The sequence below is a fragment of the Nicotiana tomentosiformis genome, chromosome 3 (genome assembly GCF_000390325.3).
Source record: "Nicotiana tomentosiformis chromosome 3, ASM39032v3, whole genome shotgun sequence".
Classification (NCBI taxonomy): domain Eukaryota; kingdom Viridiplantae; phylum Streptophyta; class Magnoliopsida; order Solanales; family Solanaceae; genus Nicotiana; species Nicotiana tomentosiformis.
In genome coordinates this window covers 143,150,392-143,173,851 of record NC_090814.1, presented here as the reverse complement: position 1 = coordinate 143,173,851, position 23,460 = coordinate 143,150,392, and the positions used below count along the sequence as shown (strand labels likewise).

At 39.1% G+C, this 23,460-nt stretch overlaps 1 long non-coding RNA gene across 2 annotated transcripts; it reads left to right on the top strand.

The window, feature by feature from the left end:
- The first annotated feature begins 15,695 nt into the window (after window positions 1-15,695).
- On the top strand, window positions 15,696-19,430 carry LOC138907242 (uncharacterized). 2 transcript variants are annotated; one of them, XR_011415043.1, is made up of 3 exons: window positions 15,893-17,713; window positions 17,808-18,789; window positions 18,921-19,430. It is a non-coding gene; the product is annotated as an uncharacterized lncRNA (long non-coding RNA). The 2 variants fall into 2 exon arrangements; XR_011415042.1 differs by having other exon boundaries at window positions 15,696-17,713; window positions 17,808-19,430.
- The last annotated feature ends 4,030 nt before the right edge of the window (window positions 19,431-23,460 follow it).

Genomic DNA, 23,460 nt, shown 5'->3' with positions numbered 1-23,460 from the left:
AAAAACTATATATGTTACTCCCCAACCGAGCATATGTTTCCTTAGGGTTGGACAAGGAAACGAAACAGTACTAGATAAACCACAAGAGGTCACACGTGACAAAATGTTTGTCCCAAACATATTGACCCAATCATAAAAGTTTTTGTTGATTACTACTTAGACAAACGTACCCAAAAATCCACCGTATGCAAAAATTGCCTCCCCACCCAATATTCAAATAGTAGAAAATATCCAAAAAACACAGCCTTAATTAATTGGACTCAAAAAGGGTAATATACAGCTAGCTTTGGGCGAAAGTAAAACCCCTCTTTCCCATTTCAATTCAGATAGTCCATATCATTTCGGAGACTAAGGTTTATGTCTTCCTCTGTGTATTTATTAGGGTAATTCCATAAACAAATAAGGGGTCCGGGCAAACCACCCATCACCTCGGGTCAATATAGCTTGGGTGAATGATTTTTGATAAATAAATAAAAAATCAGACTTGCCATCCGTATATCAACAGGAATTAACTCATACATTGATGCGGTAAAGTTATTTTATATTATTAATGTATAATTTTTTATATATCATAATACTAAGTTATTGCATGTCTTATTTTTTAGGTTACTCACTCTGTACATTTAGTTTTTATTATTTCTCTGGTAAATATATAGCGTGTAAAAACTATTTTATCGTGATTACTGATTAGCGTATAAAAAAGTAAAGTATATTTGTTATATGTGTGGTCAGGATCAGTGGCGGAGCCACCTTATAGGAAGGGGTGTCAAATGACACCCCATCGCGAAAAAAATACACTGTGTAGGTAGGTAAAAAAAATAAATTATATGTATATATACTATGTATTGACTCCCCTTAGTTTTCTGGTATGTTTACTTTTATATATTTTGACACCCCTTAACTAAAAATGTGGCTCCGCCACTAGTCGGGATGGTAATTATAGGGCCCTAGTCACGTGAAGGACACGTGGTTTGCATGCCCATGCATTCAAACAACTAACTGAAATAGTGGAGGTCTTTTCATGGAGTTGTGGTAGAACGAAAAGAGCTGACTGTGTTATGCTCTACCATGAAAATAAAGCGAAGCAGACAAAAGTCATGTGTCCATTCGTGAAGCTTCTAGGGTAGAAAATTCTAGAGTTAAAACCTTTCATTTTCACTGAATAATATAATACTATATCCAATTGTCCTTATAATGCAGAGTAATTATTTAGTTTGTAGAAGATTGAAGAAGTGTCATGCAGCTGGTACATGAAAATAATGTTTGCAAGAGAACAAAAATATATCAAAATATGGCCAGCATTCACATCCAACGTACGTAAACATTGAAATGTTTGGGAAAAATATAATTTCTTATTGAGCTGCGTGGTGCTGAGATGATAGGAACCAAACTTTTTGTTTACATGTTAGTACAAATCATTGCAAATAATCCATACAAGTAGAGAGAGATTTTAAATCTGGGATTGCATGCAATTCGCTTTTATATTCATTCCTCAAGCTCCGATATTCGAGTATCCGAAATATATGCCTTCATGCCTTCTCTATAATAGTCATATTTTTCTATGATAATACTTTACTAAAACAGTCAAGTATTTCTTGAAATTAATTTTTCATGTTATGTTATAGTAATATATATTCTTTATAACAACAGTTTGCTATAACAGCAAAAAATATCGGAACAAATGAGTTTATATATTACAGAGAGGTATGACTCATGTATATACCTTTAATTTTTTGTTAAAGTTTTCATCTGCATAGGTGAATCTGAGAACGGGGACAAGGAGAATTGAACCTACAACTATTTTATAAGAGCTCATCATACCATTAGACTATAGACCTTAATGGTTTGTTAAATTTCAATTTTGATGCTACGTTTTTCCCCTTTTTTTGGATGATTTAATTCTTTGCGCTAAGGAATTTTTTCCCATAGTAATAGATAGAGGGCTGAAAGAATAGGGTGCCTAACTAAGATGGGCCAAGGCCCAGTATTGTCCGTACAACCATAAATGATTGGGATATTTTCATAAATAGCCGGCCATATTAATTATTTACTTTTTCTAGCTATATATATATATATATATATATATATTATACACTGATTATATATAATTATACACATATAATATATAAATTATGCATATATTATACATTCACCCGTTATTTTTAGTTTAAATAGTAGGATAGGCGGCTATTTGAGTTAATTCTTCTAAATGTGATTTTAAAATGGGTCACCTTCGTGTTTCCTCAAGGCTAAACAAGAAGATGAGACTGAAGACAAGCTCAAAATTGCAAAACGACTAGTCAATGTCCCACCATTAAATACGAGAAGATATGTTAGTCGTGGACGAGGATAATGTTATGTGTAAGAAAATGGTCCATCAAATTTAGATATTTATCTTAATGGGCCGTCTTCTGTAGATATGTGGTAAAGCTTGGACCTGACACCAGACGGTCCATTGGGCCTCCCTTTGCAAGACAATACAACTCCAGTAAATTGCAGAAATATGACACTTTTTGGGGTGGTCTTTAATTTGAAGAATTAACCCAAATAGCCGTCCACCCAACCGCTTTAACTGAAAATAGACAATGGAGGTATAATATATGCATAATTTATGTATTATATATGTATAATTATGTATAATCTAAGTATATGGTTAGAAAAAGTAAATAATAAATTTGACTGGCTATTTTTGTAAAGATTCCCTTTAATTTTTAACCGGCTTGCCCCATGGGCAGAACTTCAAGGCTAAAATTTAAAGGTATTGCCCAAAGGCAATACTTGTAAAATTTGTAAGTTCTGCCCATGGGGCATGGGCAAGCGGGAGCTATTTATGTGTGTATCTCTCTCTCAATATATTTGTTTCTAATGCTTTCTAATACATTTACAAGCCCTCAAAAGTTCAGTAGGAAAAGTTGGTGATAAAAACTTGATATTACTACACTTGAAAAATAGTGTCAGGGAAACATGTCTGGCTATCAAATTGACTGAAAACACTTCATTTGGATATGCAGTGAGAGAGAATTGATGAATTAGCCCCACCCCATTTGTTAAATTGGTTAAAGTTATTTGTACTCAGTGTTTATATCAAATTATATCAGTTACCATGATTTTCAATGAGTTGAGAATATGTATTAGCTAACGATTGTTAAGTCGTAGAAGTGTATATGCATACACGTATCATGCGTCTATTGATTTGGTGTAAACACCGTTTGTGGATAAGATTTTATTAACAAATCCGTACTAAATAAAGTGTTATGTACCTAAACTTCAAGAGTTGATTACGTTTCTCTAATATTTGGAGTAATTATGTAATAGTTGCTGCATTAAAGTAGACATTAGGAGATAGTAATTAGTAGGAAATAACAAAGGATAAGGAGAAAAGAACTCAACTAAATATCCTTTGTTCTCTTAATTAAACTGCAATGCAAATGCTAAAGTTCTGATATCTCTGCACATTCCACACCTAGATGGAAAATCAAACTAGTCATTCTACTTCTGTTTCAATACTTATAGAACTCATATAATGATTCAAGGACATGAAACTAACAATTCTGTATGAAAAGGATAATAGAACTCCATCGTAGTACAAGCAAAGGGGACTAAAAAGTACTAAAAAAGACCATTACTATCCAAGACAAAACAACCATAAATACCAGGCTGCTCAAAGAAGGTCATGGACCAGTGGCGGAGCCACCTTATATGAAGGGGTGTCAAATGATACCCCTTTGCGGGAAAAATACACTGTAATTAGGTAAAAAGATAAATTATATGTATAATATATATTATGTATTGACTCCCCTTAATTTTCTGATATATTTATTTTTATATATTTTGACACCCCTTAACGAAAATTCGGGCTCCACCACTGTCATGGACCATCTTGAGGAAACCGTCCTTGACAAGTTGCTTGGCTTGAGAGATATCATCCAACCTATGACGGAGCCACCCAACATCTACTTTGACCGACTCGAGATCGTTAACTTCAGCAAGCATGGACTGTAGGTCTGTCGGGGTTATGCTTAGGAAATCTGTTGCCTCCAATTTCTTATAAATGTAGCAGACAACCTCCAGGAGCGATGAACAAATATTCACTGAATAGTTAGAGTAGTTGTTTATCCTCAAAATCGGATAATAATTGAATTTGTACGCGATTTTAAGGATATGTGATCTAATTTGATACAGAATAATAAATCAGTGTAATTATGGGAATAAAAGATCAAAGATAAATGCAAACCACACAAGTTGAGCAATCTTAGCCTTGTGAGATTAATCTTCCTCGAGCTAGAACTAATATTATCAATGCCGAAGTAAAATGAATTGTGACAAAGCTAGAGATAAGAGTATATTGCTTTTTTGATGTGTTACAATGTGTTTAATAAATTGTCAAGTCCCCTTTATATATTGAGGGAGACCTACCCTCTAAGGTATTATTTTTATTGTACTATAAAAAAGATAAGTCCTTGATTTTGAAGACCGTTGGTTCCCTTTTTGACTAATTCCATGATTTCTGCCACAATGATTGGTTAATGGCAAGAATCACGAACCCCTATCGGATGAGCTGGCAGAGCTTTGTTCGAGATCGTCAGAAATAGGACCGGTTACGCTTCGGTAGACTCGAGGGCAAATCTGATAATTTCGATGGCTAGTTTTGATGATACTTTGGGTCCGATCTTGAATATTATATTCCGCCCTCGGCTGACTATGTTGGATGTCAGATCGAACCTCAGACTTCTATTTTTATCCAATTACAGATGTACCGACCTTGGCCCTCCGTTCCACAAGCTCGATCGAACACCGAGCTCGATTTTACCCGTACACAGATAGTCCCCTCATTTTTCGGAGACTCGGTTATGAGCTCTCGCTTCTCACTTCGATCAATCATGATGTAAGTGATAAAACGTAAGCGACAAACGGTAATTGAACGTCCCGTCAGTCCAGTCTTCAAGGCATTAAATGTGTGTCAGTTAACGGTCGACTATCTTGGGATGTGAACTGCCGTGATGTGAACCGTCGTTTGGGAAAACTATAAATACCCTTCAATCCATTTATTAGAAACTTTTTCCATTCCAACTCTTGCTCTTGCCTTTTAAGAGAAGTTCACCATCCTCATCTAATGGTTTTCTAGCTTTAAACTTAAGAACTTCCTTCCTTGTTAGTTCTTTGAAATTTCTTCATAAGTTACCTGCTAGTTACAACTACTCCTCCTTTACCAACATATTCTTCTCTCCTCTATTTAGAAGAAATGGCAAAGATTTCAAAATCTGTTCCTAAAAAAGAAACCCCTTCTTCCTCGAAACCATTTGAAAATGTTTCGCTTGCTGCTACTGAGGAACCAACACCGGAACCCTCTCTAAAGTCATATGTCCCTTAGAGGTACCCAACCGAGGCCGACTTCAAGATCGAGAAAACCCCCTTGGTACCGGATGAGTGCGAGCCGGTCTCGAGGTACATATGTACTATTATTGCCAGCATCCTCGATAAGGTCAAAGATGACTGCAACTGGGAAGATAAACTCGTAGTGGTCCCTACCCCCGAGGAATCGATCACCACCTATGTAGAGGGTTTTTTAAGTGTTTACACTTATCCTTTCACATTGGGTCTTTTAGACCCAGTTATCATAGCCTTTTGCAAAAGGTATGAAGTGACGCTCGGGCAGATCCATTATTTATTTTGGAGGATTGTTATTCTGCTTCGTTTCTTTGTGAGCAAGCTCGAGGGGTGTCCATTTACCATCGACCACCTCATGCGCATGTATATCCCTCAACTTTATCGAGGGGAATCAATCAAGCTCGCACGTCGAGCCACTAAGGCCTTATTCTCGAGCATCGACGAGGATCGGGACCGGGGCTGGTTGGGACGATTCGTTCGAGTGAGGACCTCGAACTTAATCCCGGCAGCGGATATGTCATTTCCTGAGAAATGGAACATGAAACGTAAGTATACCTTCTCCTTCAAGATTTCTTTTATTGCTTTTCTTTTCCTTCCCTTCTCATTGATGTTATGTGATGATGCAGATGTTGCCTAGATGCCGGATGCCATTCCTCGACTCAAGGAGTGGGTCGAGGGCATTACGACACAGAGACCTTATTCCGAGCGCTTATGGAGTGAGCTCTCGAAGGGCCGATGGGAAGCCCGTAACCATGGTGAGAATTTTTTCTCTACGTTATATTTGATCTTACTTTCACATCTTCGATCTCTGAATCATTTTACTTTCTTTTTGTAGGTTTACCAAAAGAGGTCGAAATGAGGCCTCCATCAGTCGATGATGACATATACGTCGATCCTCCTACTCCGAAGCAGGATAAAGAGAAGAAAATAAGAAAATCTCTGAGTTCCCTGAGCCCTGAAAAGAAGAGACCGAGGAAGTGGCTGGCGCGCAAACCTAAGAATGCCAGCGCCCGAGAACTTTCATCGGACTCACTCTATCGGTTGAGGGATGAGTCCGAAGAAGAAGAAGAAGATTCTAAATTGGTGGCCCGTGTGAGAAGCGGTTCTGAACTTCCTCAAGCCATGGAGGCCATAGAAGAAGCAGTGGCTGAAGTCTCTGAACCAGGGAGGGTCGAGACCGTTTTGCCCCAAGCTAGGGAGGTCGAAAAAGAGACTGTGACCGGTACTTCTCGGTCAGAAGATAATGTGCCTAAGGAGGCGCTTGGGGTGATCGATCTCTCTGGGTCGTCTTCGTTTACAGATTCTCTGATAAACTAGGATCAAACATTGAAAGGTAACCTCGGCGAAGGGGCCCAAGGAGCAGCCGATTCTTTTCATAATTTCTTCGATGGCCTGGATTATACTGCTTCGGAGGATGTCACCGGGTTGGGCGACTGTTACACCCCATGTTTTCGTACGTGAAAGTACGCCATAAGTAAATTGATGAAAGCTCGAAAATAAGATGTTACATCCCGCATTTTCGTACGTTAAAGTTTCGTCGTAAGTTAATCGATGTAAGCTCGGGAATGAGATTATTTTGAGGTTATAAGTATTATGCTATTTCAAACAAATGATGAGTAAATTCGTGACGGTGAGAGGATAAGCGAATCGAAGAAAATGAGTTTCGTCGAAGTTTGACATTTTGAGATAAAATACGGTCCAAGCTATAATACTCGGTATTTATGAACTTATGCTATACCCGGTACCACATAATCATGATAGTAAGGTATATAAAGTGTGTTAAAAGTGAGTAGTATTTTAAGTAATTTGAGGTAATTCTCAATTATATGGATAATTATTTAATTATTGATTTGAGTGGGAAGTTAACAAATTAATTAGAAGTTTGTGGATAATTATTTAAGTAGGATTTTGGATAATTATTAAGGGGACAACAACTCACGTGGGGCTATGGGAATGTGGCAGCAAATTGCCTCCTATTCTTATGCTTAAGGAGGTGGTGGCAATATTTCCTTATCTTATTTGCACTTTATCTCATTTGGTTGAAGAAAGCTATCAAGGAGGCAAAAATGGTACGGCATCTATTGATTTCCTTTCTTCTAGTAACAGATGCTAAGATTTAAAGTGGTCGAGATGATATGATGGGATGCCCTCAAAGGCTTGATGATGTTATGAACGCATATACCTATGCATGGTATGACATTTATACGCATATGCATGACATTATAAATATGAAATGATTTACAAAACTATTCAGACTTACATGTTGAGTGTTTTACTCCATGTTTCTCTCATGTCTATTATTTACTGATTTTTATTCCTTACATACTCGGTACATTATTTGTACTGACGTCCCTTTTGCCTGGGGACGCTGCGTTTCATGCCCGCGGGTCTCGATAGACAGGTTGAGAGTTCTCCAAGTAGGCTGTCAGCTCAGCGGAAGATGTTAGTGCGCTCTATTTGCTCCGGAGTTGCTTATTGGTTCAGTATAATTAGGACATGTATTGTTTAGTACGGCGGGGCCCTGTCCCGACCTTTATGGTATTTATCTACTCTTAGAGGGTTGTAGACATATGTCATGTACGTAAAAGATTGTATGGACTTGTCGGCCTATGTTCAGTGTACGAGTGATCATTTTGGTCTTATAGGCCCGTACGTTTTATGTATAAGTTGGTATTACATGTTTTATTCTACTTATCTCACGACAACCTCTTCGGCTCATTTACCTATGATAGTATGATACGAAAGATACGTTACGTTGGTACTCTGTTGAATAAGGTACCGGGTGCCCGTCGCGGCCCCTCGGTTTGGGTCATGACAAAAGTGGTATCAGAGCAGTTCTGTCCTAGGGAGTCTACAAGCCGTGTCTAGTAGAGTCTTGTTTATGGGTGTGTTGTGCACCACACTTATAAGCAGGAGGCTATAGGGCATTTAGGATTGTCACTCTTTCTTCTTACTCTAGATCGTAGGGTAGAGCTCAGTTGTAAGAATTTAATTTCCTAAACTCTATCTTATTCATAATACAACGATACCTACATCTAGAAAGATGGTTGGTAAGGGATTGAATGTGACTGTGGAAGAGTTGAGTCAGAGGAACTCGATTTTGCATCATGCTTATGATGAGTAAATGTAAGGTCTCCAACAGATCATGTGTGTACTAAGACGTGTGAGCTTCTGGAAAAGGAGCCCTAAGGCAAGAATATCTATCCATCCATATGGTGAAAGGCAATGAGAGATTCAGAAGCTAGATACAAGCTTCAACAAGTAAAAGAAGCAGATGAAGAAGGGTACGAGGTACTCAGCTAGTGAAGATTATCATTACCCACTACTCAGAAAGGGAGATATAAGCATTTTGAGTTACCTTCAACAATAACAGAGGTATGTACAATTGGTCACACCCATCTCAGCTATGCCCTATAGGAGCTGATAGATATAGTTTAAGAGAATGATGTGATATCGGGATCAAGTTGGGGTCAGAGTAACCCAAAATGGTGCATGGATTGTTAGCATTAGTTGATACTTCCGAAGGATAGCGCAAATGTGGTAATAGATCTCCTTGTGAGACACCCAGATGGTGCACTCTAGAATAGTACACCTAGATATGAGTATTACAAAGATAGGCACTGGAAGCCTTGAAGGTATAAATATTACCTTAGTGTGGCTCCCGTCCCTAATAGAGAAAGAATGTTAGGCAAACCCGAAGATCCAGTGGATGGAGCAACAGGAGCTAAAAGCAAAAGAATATCTTGTTGAAGTTCTCAGAATAAAGTGATAGACAGAAATGTTAGCAGGGAAATAAGAAGAGAGTTAACGAAGCATTATGAGTAAGATGTAATACATGGATGACAATGGTAGGAAAAAAATGACAGTATTACATAGTCTATAGTCAAGTGAAAGAAAAGACGAGAGGTGACAGGCCTTGAGGCAACAAAAGAGTATAGGCCATAAAGTCATATCTTCATTTCGAGAAATAAGTTCGTGACTCCAATGCGACTACCAGAATGAAAAGTTAGACCCCAGAGTAATAGAAATCAGTATGGACTGGTGAACAAGATAAACTGAACATAAATTAGGGAGTGCGTGATTTGATAATGGTTGACATCATGAGAATTTCAGATTTCGTTCCGGCGATAATAGAATGGACAACAGAAGAAGATTCATGAGAAATTCAGAGAATGGTCATTCAGGAAGACGCTTCCCTAAAGCAAGCAATGTGAGCAAAGTTAAGCTTAAGGGACTGTATGTACCAGTTATACTAAGTGTCACCCTCGCGAGTAAGGAAATTTGTTATCCTTGGTACAGAAGGATTACCGCGAGGCGAGTAAGGATCATCGATGATGTGAAAAGACACCAAAGATGAAGAGGTAAAACGTCTATATGTAGATCATCGTAGCACTAAATCTTAGTACTCCCCTAAAGGGGGGAATATGGAGTGATGTGGCATTAAGTCAGAATTAAGTGCTTATGGTAACTATGGAATGGTAAAGGAAGAATGCGATAAACATGAGAAAGGAATGAGATTATACTTATTCAAATCCTACAGATATGCAACGATTCCAAAACATTATGCAAACACGATGTCAAGGAGAGGAAGTAAGGGTTCCTGCCCGAGATGTTATTATCAGATAAGGAGACAGTACGAGATGTAAGTTAAGACAAAGGAAATAACCCAAGAAAGATTACGTGGAATAATGATATGAGAATGGGCTAACGAATAGTAAGCAGTTGATTCAGGAAGAGCCTAGTTATATCTAGACAAGAGGATACAGACAAATCAGCAGATCGTGCAAGATAAACATAGTAAACCCCAACATAGTGAATCCAGTCTCGTAGATAATGATATCGTGATCACTTGTGAAATATTCAGATAGGAGTTGGGGTTGTTAAAGGTGTCGTATAAGTGTTACGAAAATAAAAGAGAGTGCCACTAGGAAATAGTCAAAATATCAGTTCAGAAGTAACCCTACAAGCACAAGGGCATGGAGGTAAGTAATTACAAATAATTATAGGCGAGGAAGGACATCAAAAATTCCGTCGAATATACGATGTAATAAGCTCGCAGATTTAAAAGAGTCAGGGGGTCCTCCTTAATTACTACAATGAAAGACTAGCTGAGAAAATAAGGAAGAAGGCTTCAACCTAAGCATAGTAACTTGAAGAAGAAATGGTCATGTAAAAACAGTATCACTACAACATTGTATGCACTCCATAAGAAAGTGGCACCTACCGTGGCTAGTGAACGGGAAGTAAAAATCAAAAGTAATACTCGAGATCACATGAGTTGCATGAAAATTACGGCATGCGTGGGAATTAAGATAAGCTAAGTATGCACGCAACAAGGGGGCAGAAAGCTGAGAAGGAACGAAAGAAATTATTTGATCAATGATCCAAAGTTAGTTACGTGATGAACGCACTTAAGATTTCGGAGTATTATCCACACAGCATATATGTTGACAATCATACAGCCGTAGAAGACTCTGGTATAAGTTAAAAGAAAGAATTGAGTCCAGGTCATAGACAAATGATTAAATCGTTAGAAGATTGTATCATAGATATTTCATAGCGTCCATGAAAGGCTAAAGTAATGACTAATACCAGGAGCCGCAAATCGGAAGATAGATTAAGCCTACGTAAAGGCTGATCAGAAGGAAGAGGAAACTAAAGAGTTACATTAACTAAGTAAATCAGGAGTCTGATTATTGGACCCAGAAAATTATAGAAATCGTGATTGAGAACATTGTAGAATCACTCTTAATATCAAATATACAAGAGAGACAGTGCAACTTGTCATAATTTTGTATATGTTCACAAAGTGAGGCCTAAAGATTAGCTAAAGGCTGGATGAAAAATGAGAGAAGGGTCGGATAGGCGCATATACAAGGAAAAAGCCGTACAGGTTACATGACAGAAGGTAGCAACAGTTACGAGTTGGAAGAATTCCGGCCACAGGCCGTGGTGTGAGAAAGAGGCCTAAAGGTGGGAATGCCCTGGACTTTGGATTTATTCACAAAATAGTTGCCTAGATGGCAAGGACAGTAGTAAACCATTCGTAAGAATTATTCGGTTATGAGACCGATAAGTGCATCAACCAACATTCAAGGACGAATATTCCAAAGGGGGAAATGATGTTACACTCCATGTTTTCGTACGTAAAAATATGCCTTAAGTAAATTAATAAAAGCTCAGAAATGAGATGTTACATCCGCATTTTCGTACATTAAAGTTTCGTCATAAGTTAATCGACATAAGCTCGGAATGAGATTATTTTGAGGTTATAAGTATTATGCTATTTCAAACAAGTGATGAGTAAATTCGTGACGGTGAGAGGATAAGCGAATCGAAGAAAATGAGTTTCATCTAAGTTTGACATTTTGAGATAAAATACGGTCCAAGCTATAATACCCGCTATTTATGGACTTGTGTCATACAAAGTACCACATGACCATGATAGTAAGGTATATAAAGTGTGTTTAAAGTGAGTAGTATTTTAAGTAATTTGAGGTAATTCTTAATTATATGGATAATTGATTAATTATTGATTTGAGTGGGAAGTTAACAAATTAATTAGAAGTTTGTGGATAATTATTTAAGTAGGATTTTGGATAATTATTAAGGGGACAACAATTCACGTGGGGCTATGGGAATGTGGAAGCAAATTTCCACCTATTCTTATGCTTAAGGAAGTGGTGGCAATATTTCCTTATCTTATTTGCACTTTATCTCATTTGATTGAAGAAAGCTATCAAGGAGGCAAAAATGGTACGGCATCTATTGATTTCCTTTCTTGTAGTAACGGATGCTAAGATTTAAAGTGCGATGCTAAGATTTGCTAAGTAACGGATGGCGCTCAAACAATTCATACGAACTGCATAATACTATAGCAGCGTGAAATCGCGATTATAAGGGAGTACGGTGCAATCTTTCTCAAGAACATCATACGGATTTTTCTCTACTCCGATCTTGTCGTCACGTATTTTATTGCAATTAACGTGTGTTAGAGGGATTGTCAAGAGAATCGACTCAGGTATGTTAAGGCTATCCCTTCTTTTTTTTGGCATGGTCAATACGATACAAACGAAACGAGCAAATGCACAACTATTATAAATGACTCTATTCATAGAAGTACTAGGGACGTCTATATTCTTGATTCCCCATGTGAATTATTATTATATCTTCTGTTCATGGGTCTCAGAAAAATACATAGTTGATAAAGTTATCTGAAAGGCATATTGATTTTATGACATTCCGAGAAATCATATTAACGCACTTCTTATGCATTTCATGCATTTATACATGTACATTGACCCATGACTATATGGCATTATATACGCTTATATTATATGTATATGGGATATGGGAAAAGGTTATGGCGTTATATACGCACCACCACCTGGTCAGCTAGTATACGTTGATGATTTGCCCATAGTGGTCGAGATGATATGATGGGATGCCCTCAGAGGCTTGATGATGTTATGAACGCATATACCTATGCATGGTATGATATTTATACGCGTATGCATGACATTATAAATATGAAATGATTTACAGAGTTATTCAGACTTACATGTTGAGTGTTTTACTCCATGTTTCTCTCATGTCTATTGTTTGCTGATTTTTATTCCCTACATACTCGGTACATTATTTGTACTGACGTCCCTTTTGCCTGGGGATGCTGTGTTTCATGCCTGCAGGTATCGATAGACAGGTCGAGAGTTCTCCAAGTAGGCTGTCAGCTCAGCGGAAGATGTTGGTGCACTCCATTTGCTCCGGAGTTGCTTATTGGGTCCACTACAAAAAAACAGCGTTTAGCGACGGATTTTAGCGACAAGCCATATTCCGTAGGTAAATTACGATGGATTAGCGACGAATTTTATAGTCTGTCGTCAAATAAACTACAAAAGATTTAGTGTGAAATATAGCGATGGATTAGCGACAAATATTTATATCCGTCGCTAAAAATTGGCGCTAACAATTGGCGCCTTTATTTTACCTACAAATTTAGCGACAAAAATGGGGTGGCAAAATTATTAAAATATAGCAACGAAATTAGCGACGAAATTCTGTCGCTGTTTTATTTTACTTAGAAAAACAATTCCAAAATTAGTTGCGACGAAAATTCGGTCGGTAGATTCTTAAGAATAAATTTTTTAAGTTATTATTAGCGACATAAATTTATCTGTCGCTATTTTCGTTGCTAGTTTTTTAAAGTTTATCTAGGGCACAAACAGACTCATATTCTCTCCTCTCTATCAAAGTCGCCACTTGCTCTCTATCTTCAATAATGTGAGTTTCTTCCTTACAATACAACTAATTATGTATGAATTTAAGGCTCATATGCAATGGGAACATAGACATCTGATAGCAAATAGAAGAAATTTCGAAATTGGGTAAAAAATTTTGTTGTAGAACTTCAGAAATTGCCAACAAATTCAAAATATCTCTCAACTTCATTCCATTTATGTTTGCTGCTCGCAAGATTCTCGCACGAAAGCACTTATTTTTACTATATTTGCACTTTGTCTACGCCATTATTCTTATCTTTGTGCAGATAAACATTCTCTTTTCTGTTTTGTTCTTCTTTCTCTTGAGGAATTTTGATATGGTAATTCTTGTTTAACTGGTACATTCTGTCATTCTCACTATTCTCCAAAGGAGAAGAACAATGTTCTTCGCCCAAAGGAATTCTTGTTTGAACATGGCAGAATGAACATTGTTCATTTTCTTATTCAAGTAAAAAAAATCTAATTTCTTCTCTTCAAATCCTTGATTTAAAAAACCCTAATGTCGAAATGTATATCCGCATAGTATCATCTTTCTTTTTCACAAACAAAATTGGTGTACCCCAAGGTGACACACTAGGCCTAATAAACCCCTTTTCAAGGAGTTCCTGAAGTTGCTCTTTCAATTCTTTTAACTCAGCTGGTGTCATACGATACGGAGGAATAGAAATGGGCTGAGTGCCCTGCACCAAGTCAATACCGAAATCAATATCCCTGTCGGGTGGCATACCCAGCAGATTTGCAGGAAATACATCTAAAAAGTCTCGCACGACCGGTACTCAATCAGTAATAGGAGTATTTGCATCAACATCCCTCACAAATGCCAAATATGACAGACATCCCTTTCCAACCATACGTTGGACCTTCAAATAAGAAATTACCCTGCTAGGAACAAAATCTAGAGAACCTCTCCATTCAACCTTTGGCAACCCCGGCATCGTCAACGTCACGATTTTTGCGTGACAATCCAGAATAGCATGACATGGAGACAACCAATTCATACCCAGGATTACATCAAAATCAATCATATCGAGTAATAAGAGATTAACTATAGTCTCCAGTTCCCCAATAGTTACCACACACAACTGATACACACGGTCCATAGTAATAATATCGCCCACCGGTGTAGATACATAAAACAAGTGAAACCAAGGACTCACAGGGCATATCCGGATAATGAGTAAAATATGATAATACATATGAATAAGTGGAACCAGGGTCAAATAATATAGAAGCCTCCCTGTGGAACACTGAAACAATACCTGTGATCACTACATCTGAGGCAACAACATCTATCCTGGCAAGAAAAGCATAGAATCGGGCCTGACCGCTACCTGACCGGCCTCCCACTCTTGGGCGACCCCTAGCTGCCTGACCCCCACCCCGAGCTGGGTGGGTGGGTGGTGTAACTGTTGGTGCTGGTGTCGTTGGTCGAGAACTCTACTGCAGAGCCCTACTCAATAGCCTAGGACAATCTCTCTTGAAATGACCCAATTCTCCGCACTCGAAACAACCTCTCCTCTGACGGAACTGTTGCTTCGGACAACCCGAAGAATTACCTGTAGAAGCCTGAGCGAACGAGGCATGATGAGAACTATGCACTGGTAGTGCACTGAATGAAGACTGGCCTGAGTGAGCACTGTAAGAACTGTGACTAGCTGATGCACCACAATGAGCTGGACGACCCGTCTGAGCGTGTCTGTAAAAATGACCCCTACCGCGGTAAAACTGACTCGCTGAAAGAACACCGCTGAAATCACCTGAACCACGAGGCTTCTTAGCCTCCCTCTCAACCCGCTCCTGGCTGCGAACCATCTCAATCTGACGAGCAATGTCGACAACCTCGTCGAAAGTAGCACCAAACACTCTCTCTCTAGTCATGAGTAATTGCAGCTGAAAAGTGAGGCCATCTATGAACCTCCTGATCCTTTCCCTGTCTATGAGAATCAACCAGATAGCGTGACGGGCCAATTCTAAAAATCTCATCTAATACTGTGTCACGGACATATCACCCTATCGAAGCTGCTCGAACTGCCTGCGTAGCTCCTCTCTGTGGGACTGAGGCACGAATTTCTCCAGGAATAGATCGGAGAACTACTGCCAGGTAAGGGGTGCTGTACCGACCGGCCTACACCTCTCGTAAGCCTCCCACCATCTGAAGGTAGCCCCAGAAAACTAAAAAGTAGTGAATGCGACCCCACTGGTCTCTAGAATACCCGCTGTCCGAAGCATCCGTTGACACTTATCCAGAAAACCCTGAGCATCCTCTCACTCAGCACCGCTAAATGGTAGAGGTCGATGCCTCTCAAATCTCACAAGTCTCCTCTCCCTGCGATTGAGATGAACAGTAACCGGACAGCACAGTAATGGCCACTGTGCCGTCGTCCGGTGGTGAAAAGCCACCGGACCAGTCCCAAAATAACCCCAATCCAAAGGCTAACAAACCCCAGTTGGGTGCTCCATTAATTTCAAACACAGATGCTTCAGATCTCCTCTTTGGTGACGCGATTACTGTAGCTCGAAATCGCAATGGAACTGCTGGAATTTTCCAGCACCATTCTTGTTCAGAATTTGCAATTCGAAGCCATGGGGTTTGTTCTCCACATCAAAATCTCTCTCTCCGACAAAATTCAGTCCGAGATTCAAAACGAGCTGCTCCAAATCTCAAAAATGGCATCGCGTTCACTGTAGCAAATAGTGACCTGCGCAGTTCTGAAATTCCCCAGATCGTTTCTGAGTTACTCGCTCATACCAATACACAAAACACTGCCAAACCAGAATCATATGCTGATCATTTGAATAAACACAAGACGCAACAAATTTAACGAAGACAATTCTCAAGAAAACTGAAGTTGTTCATGGCATCCCAACTCTGCAGTTTACAATGGAAGTAAGGGAAGAATTTGCTAAGGAAGAAGGGCTACATCAAGCTATTGTTATCAAGCTGTCTAATGGCGCACTAAATCTGGAATTCTTGAGAACGTTGCTGCCAAAGATTTTTGGCGTGAAAGGTAACAGCTTACTCGGTCTACTTGCACAAAGACAACTTCTTTTGCGTCTCGATCAATATGAAGATTTTGTCATTGTACTAGTACGTAGTGTGAATTATTTCTCATACAATGGCAAGGAACACCAAGTTAGAATTTTTCCATGTACTATTGGTTTCAATCCTAACGAGGAAACTTCAATGGCTGCCGTTTGGATTTCCTTACCAAGCCTATCTCCAGATTTGTTTGCTCGTCGTTCCTTACTGTCCATAGTTGCTGCTGTTGGGAGGCCAAATGCAGTGGATAAGGCGACGCAGGTGAGGTCGAGACCAAGTACAGATAAAGTTAGGGTGATTGTGGACTTGTTGGTTAAGCTTCGAACAAAATTAAAATTCAAAGTGTCGACAAAAAAAGGGGAATAATTATTGATGTACTGCAGGAGGTGGTGTATGATAATTTGCCGTTATATTGTTCTCATTGTAAGCACCAAGGCCACGATGAGAGTTCATGTCGACAGCTCGTCGCCAAAAATAATGAGAATGATCAAGTTGATGAAGGTGTTGATGATAAATACAAGGGTGATTTGAGGCAGCTGCTGAACGAAAGAAGAGGTATGACAAAAGGTGAAAACGCAGCCGGAGATCAAGTCGATTCAGATGGAAATACTTATGTCACATCTGCAGATGCTCATGTGTTAAACGTGCCTCATGCGAATCATGCACATAAAGAAGTGCAGAGGATTATGAACAATGCTCAAGGTCTAGGTAAGGCTGGGCGAAAATTAGGGGGTGTAGGTGTGGAGCAGATAAAGAAAAAGCCAACTGGAGATGATGAGAGATTGAAGGATATCCCTGCTTCTATAGTTTTTGCAAGAATGAATATAGCTACTGCTGTTTTTTTAAAGGTTGTTGCTGATCGAGTTACTCTGCCATTCTCCATTCTGCCATTCTCACTATTCTTGTGTTAGTTACTCTACAAAGTGTATATTGTGACAATCCTTATCGATATTACACTTGGAAAATCACTTATGGAGACATTTACCCTTTGGGTGTCAAACAACAGGTAAATCTCATTCTTTAAATGTATGTTTGTTGAAATTTCATGGGTTCTTATTGAGGTGATTTTAACACTCTATTTTTGACAATGTTGGTGGCAGGGAATCTTGATTAATGGGCAGTTTTCAGGGCCACAGATTGACTGTTACAAATGACAATTTGATTATCAGTGTCTACAACTACTTGAATGAGCCTTTCCACATTTCTTGGTATGACTTATAATCAAAGTGTATTCCTTTTTTCCTTCTTAATCCCATGTTAATGTCATTCAGGTAAAGAAAAGATGCAATATGTTGGATATTAAGCAATGTGATTGACATTGTATGGATATTTGCACATCTTAATGGGCTAACAATGCGGAAACCCTTCAAGGCTTGATTGAAGAAGTGGCTTATTCCCACATATATTAAGTATGATAAGGTTGCCAATCCATATGGTGTGAGGTTGTATCAGTTTTCAACCTTTTCTTCTGTATTGAGACGAAAATACATTAACTCTTTATGCGATTGTTTTTGTGAAAGCAGGGAAAGTCTCAAAATTTAGGTGCTGGACAGTGAATAATGTCACAACACCTACTGCATTCATATTCTTAACTTGAAGTTTATACTTGGAGATGCTTCAAAAGTTCAAATTATCATCTAGAATATGCTCCATTTGTACTTGTTTTCTTTTTAAATGGAAATGATGTGTGTCACTGGAGGTTGGAAGCCTAGTTGCTTCCTGTTTAGATATAAAGATAAAACTCGCTTTGGTTCCTGGAACATTTGTAGGGAGAGGCAATGTTATATTCAGATAAACAAGTAGACAAATGAAGTTAGCATTTTCAACTAGCCTATCCAAAAACTTATAGAAGCTTCTGACTTTTATCCGCATTTTTCTACTTAAGTTGCTTCCTTTTCTTTATGTTATTTTTCAATCTCATTTTTATACAAACGTCTTTTTGCCAATCTTTTGAATTGAATATATGTTGTATAGGCCCTTAAAAAGGGTCGAGATCCAACACCAAGTGAGATACATTTGCCCATCCATACACATGGTAATGACGGAAAATCTTTTGTTGGTGAGAAATCCTAAATCGTACATGTAAGTAAACTTTTTAAATAGTTTTATTGACTTTACTTTCATATCTTTTTTTATTTTGTAAATTGAATACTCAATATTTTTTAATGTTTCAATTTCACTAATTATTAACTCTTCTACTGAAAAAATATCAGGAAATATTACAACAGCAAACATAGAGTCAATCTGATATTGATCATTGTAAAGCATATTACGAAGTTGCGGGAGGAGAAAAGAAAAGAAGAGTATATGATCTTGGATCTCAAGCAAAATGGTACTACGGGCCGAATCTTCGTGACTCTTTTGGATATGATGCAATATCCTCAGCATCACGTTCAAATGCTCAATCAACACCGATAGAAAATCTGGATGAGTTAGTGACACGATTGATTCCTGTACTGGCAGATCATATAGTTCCTGTAATTGTTGAGCGGGTACGCGAATTAGTTTCTTTACCCTCGCCAAAATTGATCTTACCAACCATCTATCAGATGTGGCACCTACATTGCCAACCTCTTCTAATGTTGCTAACATTGATGAGGTTCATGCATTTGTGATGATCATTTAGCCTATTTTGTTTAGACTTTATTGTTGGTACTTGTGGATGTTTTGTACTTAAAGATACAGTTATAATCATTATGTTATATATTTTGGACTTTGTTGAATGTTAATTTATATTAATATTAGTCACTTTTAATTAAATATATTTAATAGCATTTTTATAATATGCTTGAACAGGGTACATTTAAAATAATAAATAAATAAATAAATAATTAAAAAATTAGCGACAAATATTTTTCGTAGCTAAAATTAACGCATAAAACTAATCTTGTGACAGATTGGCGACAAAAGATTTTTATCGCTAAAAGCAGGAAGAACTAGCGACGGATTCTTTCGTTGCTAATAAGAACAAACGACAAAGTTTATTATGAATTGTAGCGACGAAACGAAGCAAAATAGCAATGGTTTTTTGGGTCGCTAAACTTCGCTACGGATATATTGCCTCGCTAATCCGTCGCTAGATTTGCGACGGTTTTGTATTTTTTGTCGCTATGAGCTTAGCTGCGAGCATTTTAGAGACCAACTTGAATCTGTCGCTAAATCGTCGCTAAGCTGGTTTAGCGACGGAATACGTCCGTCGCTAAACGTTATTTTTTTTGTAGTGGTCAGTATAATTAGGACATATATTGTTTAGTATGGCGGGGCCCTGTCCTGACCTTTATGGTATTTATCTACTCTTAGAGGGTTGTAGACATATGTCATGTACGTAAAAGATTGTATGGCCTTGTCCGCTTATGTCCAGTGTACGAGTGATTATTTTGGTCTTATAGGCCCGTAGTCTTATGTATAAGTTGGTATTACATGTTTTATTCTTCTTATCTCACGACAGCCTCTTCGGCCTATTTACCTATGATAGTATGATACGAAAGATACGTTACGTTGGTACTCGGATGAGTAAGGTACCAAGTGCCTGTCGCGGCCCATCGGTTTGGGTCATGACAGCGACTTACTCGTACCAAAGAAGATACCGTCCTCGGGAGCTGGCGGGTCTTCTTCAAGCCCAAAATTAGTGAATCAGTTCCCAGCTCCGCGTGTTAATCCTAATCATAACATTTTCCTTTGTGTTTGCAGGCCTCGGTGCTTCATCACGAGGCCTTTCTCCGATATTGGAAGGAGTTCAAGCGTCACAAGGCCGGGACTCGGGAGCTTGCTAAGAAGAAGGATGCTTACAAGCTTCTTAGTGAGAAGCTCAAGGCCGAGTTAGAAGAAGCTCGGAAGGAGCATGCCGATTTGGTCGAGCAGGTAAGACGAATATTCGAACTTAGTGATGATGATTCAGATACATTGGCTAACGACCCGAACCCATGGTAAAGGCTGAGGCCGAAAAATGGAAGAAAAATATGGACCGCCTGGCCTCAGGAAAAGAGACTGCCCGGACGCAGTTGGCTTCGCCTGAGGTTCAGCTTCGGGCTATAAAGGAGAAATATTCAGTGCAGGCTAATACAATCGAAGGACTTCAATCTTAGTTGAACTCGGTTGTTTCTGGTCAAGAGAACCTGGCCAAGGAGCTTGAGGCGGCCAAGTTAGATATCGTTGTGGCCAAGAACGAGGCCGATGATAAAGTGGCCCAGTTCAAGGCCGATGTCGAGGCCATTTTGGAACAAGCGAGAAACATGGTGAAGCATGCGAGGTGGCAATCCCGAAGGGAGGCCCTCGAGGGAGTCCATTCTCAAAATTTTGACATATTGGCTGAAATTGAGAATGCCAAGATATACGAAGCCAAGGCCCGGAAGCTGGCTTATCCCGAGGAAGATTCCGAGGGGTTTGAAGAGTCAGGTGGGTCCGATGGTGGCAATGATCCCGTAGGCCATATGTAGCCCCCTATGAAGATTAGGCCATTTAGGATCTTTTTGCTTTTTGTGCTATTTTTTTGTTGAGGCCGTTCAGCCTTTAATAAAAAATATGTATCAGGGCTATTCAGCCCTTGTAAAGAAATTTTGATATATATATATATATATATAAGGCTTTTCCTTTTCATAGATTTTGAATCTTTCTTTTGCTTTTTTATTTGTATTCGCAAAGGTCGAAATGCCTTAGCATGAAATGATTAGGTTATGTTCGAAGGTTCGAACAAACCTTGCCTTATGTTCGAAGGCATTATAGGGATTCGGTGTTACCGAAAACTTTTCCCCAAAATAATTTAGGTTTATAACTTGTCGAGGATAGCCTTTAAAACCATTTTTTGAAGGCCTTATTTTTGTTATGAGTTTTGAACGTATCCAAGTCGTGATAATATGACCGTAGCCTATTTAGTTCGGGCAATACCAAATGAGCTTTTGTGCCCTCGAGTTTCGTTGACCCGGGAATGGCCTTGGCCTTTTAATTTAGGCGATGCCTACAGTCCCCGAATGAAGTGAATGATCGAACTGAGATTAAGGTGGCCCTTGGGCTCGATATCTTTAGGGGATCAGGTGTAGGAAATTCCTTGAGTAATGCAAGAAACTTTTTTGAGGACAAGATGTTTATATGCAAAGAAGAGTCTTCTTTTTTTATTCTTGTGCATAATAGTTGTACATGTATACATGTTTAGTGCCAGGGCTCGAGTGATTTGATCGGGCACGGTTCATTTGATCGTTTGGCCCTTACAAAAAATCTTATTGATCGAGGCCCTTCAATCATGAAGTCGATATGCCTAGTTAAATTCGATATCCGAGGATATTTCCCCCCAGTGTTCGAGGTTGATCGAAGAGAGGCCTCGAATGTAGTTGTGATCATTGTCACCGGTTGGCCTTCGATTCTAAGTTAGCACAATTTACTTGTTGCCTCGTTAAAAACCTTACCGGGAAACCCATTTGGGATAAAGCTGGTTCAAGAGAAAAAGAGTGAAACACGTGCTTTCAGACCTAGGGTCTCGAATCACCCTTTGTTGGTTACTTGTAAGTGTTAGTTTAAAATGTAGATAAAAGAAAGAACAGGACCGCACCTTAACAGTAATATCACTTTAAGTGAGTTATATTCTAGTTGTTTGGTAGTTGCTCGTCGTTCATTGTTCCGAACTTGTAGGATCCTTTCTCGGTGATCTCGATAACTCGGTACGGTCCTTCCCAATTCAGCCCCAATTTCCCTTCGTTCGGATTTCGGGTGCTTAGTGTGACCTTTCTTAGTACCAAGTCCACGGTAATAAAGTGTCGAAGGTTGGCCCTTCGATTGTAATACCTTTCGATCCGCTATTTTTGGGCGGCCAGTTGGATAAGGGCGGTTTCGCACCTTTCATCTAATAGCTCCAGGCTCGCACTCATAGCTTCGTCATTTGATTCCTTCGTTGCATATCGGATTCTGATGCTTGGTTCTCCAACCTCGACTCATATTAAAGCTTCAGTGCCATAACCAAAGAAAATGGGGTGGCCCCGGTACTGGACTTTGAGGTCGTACGGTATGCCCATAGGACCTCAGGTAGCATTTTCTTCCATTTTCCTTTTGCGTCGGCTAACCTCTTTTTAAGGCTTTGGAGTATGGTTTTGTTGGTAGATTCAGCTTGTCCATTCCCATTAGGGTGATAGGGAGTGGATAAGATCCTTTTGATCTTATGGTCTTCGAGAAACTTACTTACTTTGCTGCCAATAAATTATTTCTGTTGTCGCACATGATCTCGGCCGGTATTCCGAACCGATATATGATGTGGTCCCAGATAAAGTCGATGACTTTTTTTCCCTAACTTTCTCATATGCCTGTACTTCCACCCATTTAGAGAAATAGTCAGTCATAAATAAAATAAATTGAGCCTTATCGGGTGCCCGTGGGAGGGAGCCGACGATGTCCATCCCCCATGTCATGAAAGGCCATGGTGACAAGACCGAATGCAGCATCTCCCCAGATTGATGAATCATCGGAGCGTACCTTTGACATTTATCACATTTTTGAACGAACTTATTTGCATTTTTCCCATGTTGATCCAGTAGTAAACGACTCTGATTATTTTTCGAACCAGTGATTCGGCATCTGAATGATTTCCATAAGAACCTTCGTGGATTTCCCTCAGAACGTACTCAGTATCCCCTGGCCCTAGACATATTGCAACTAGGCCATCGAACGTTCTTCTGAACAGGGTTCCGTCTTCGGACAGGCTAAATCGGGTTGCCTTCGTACGTAGGGCTCTCGATTCTTTTATGTTCGGGGGCAGTTTTTCGGTCCTGA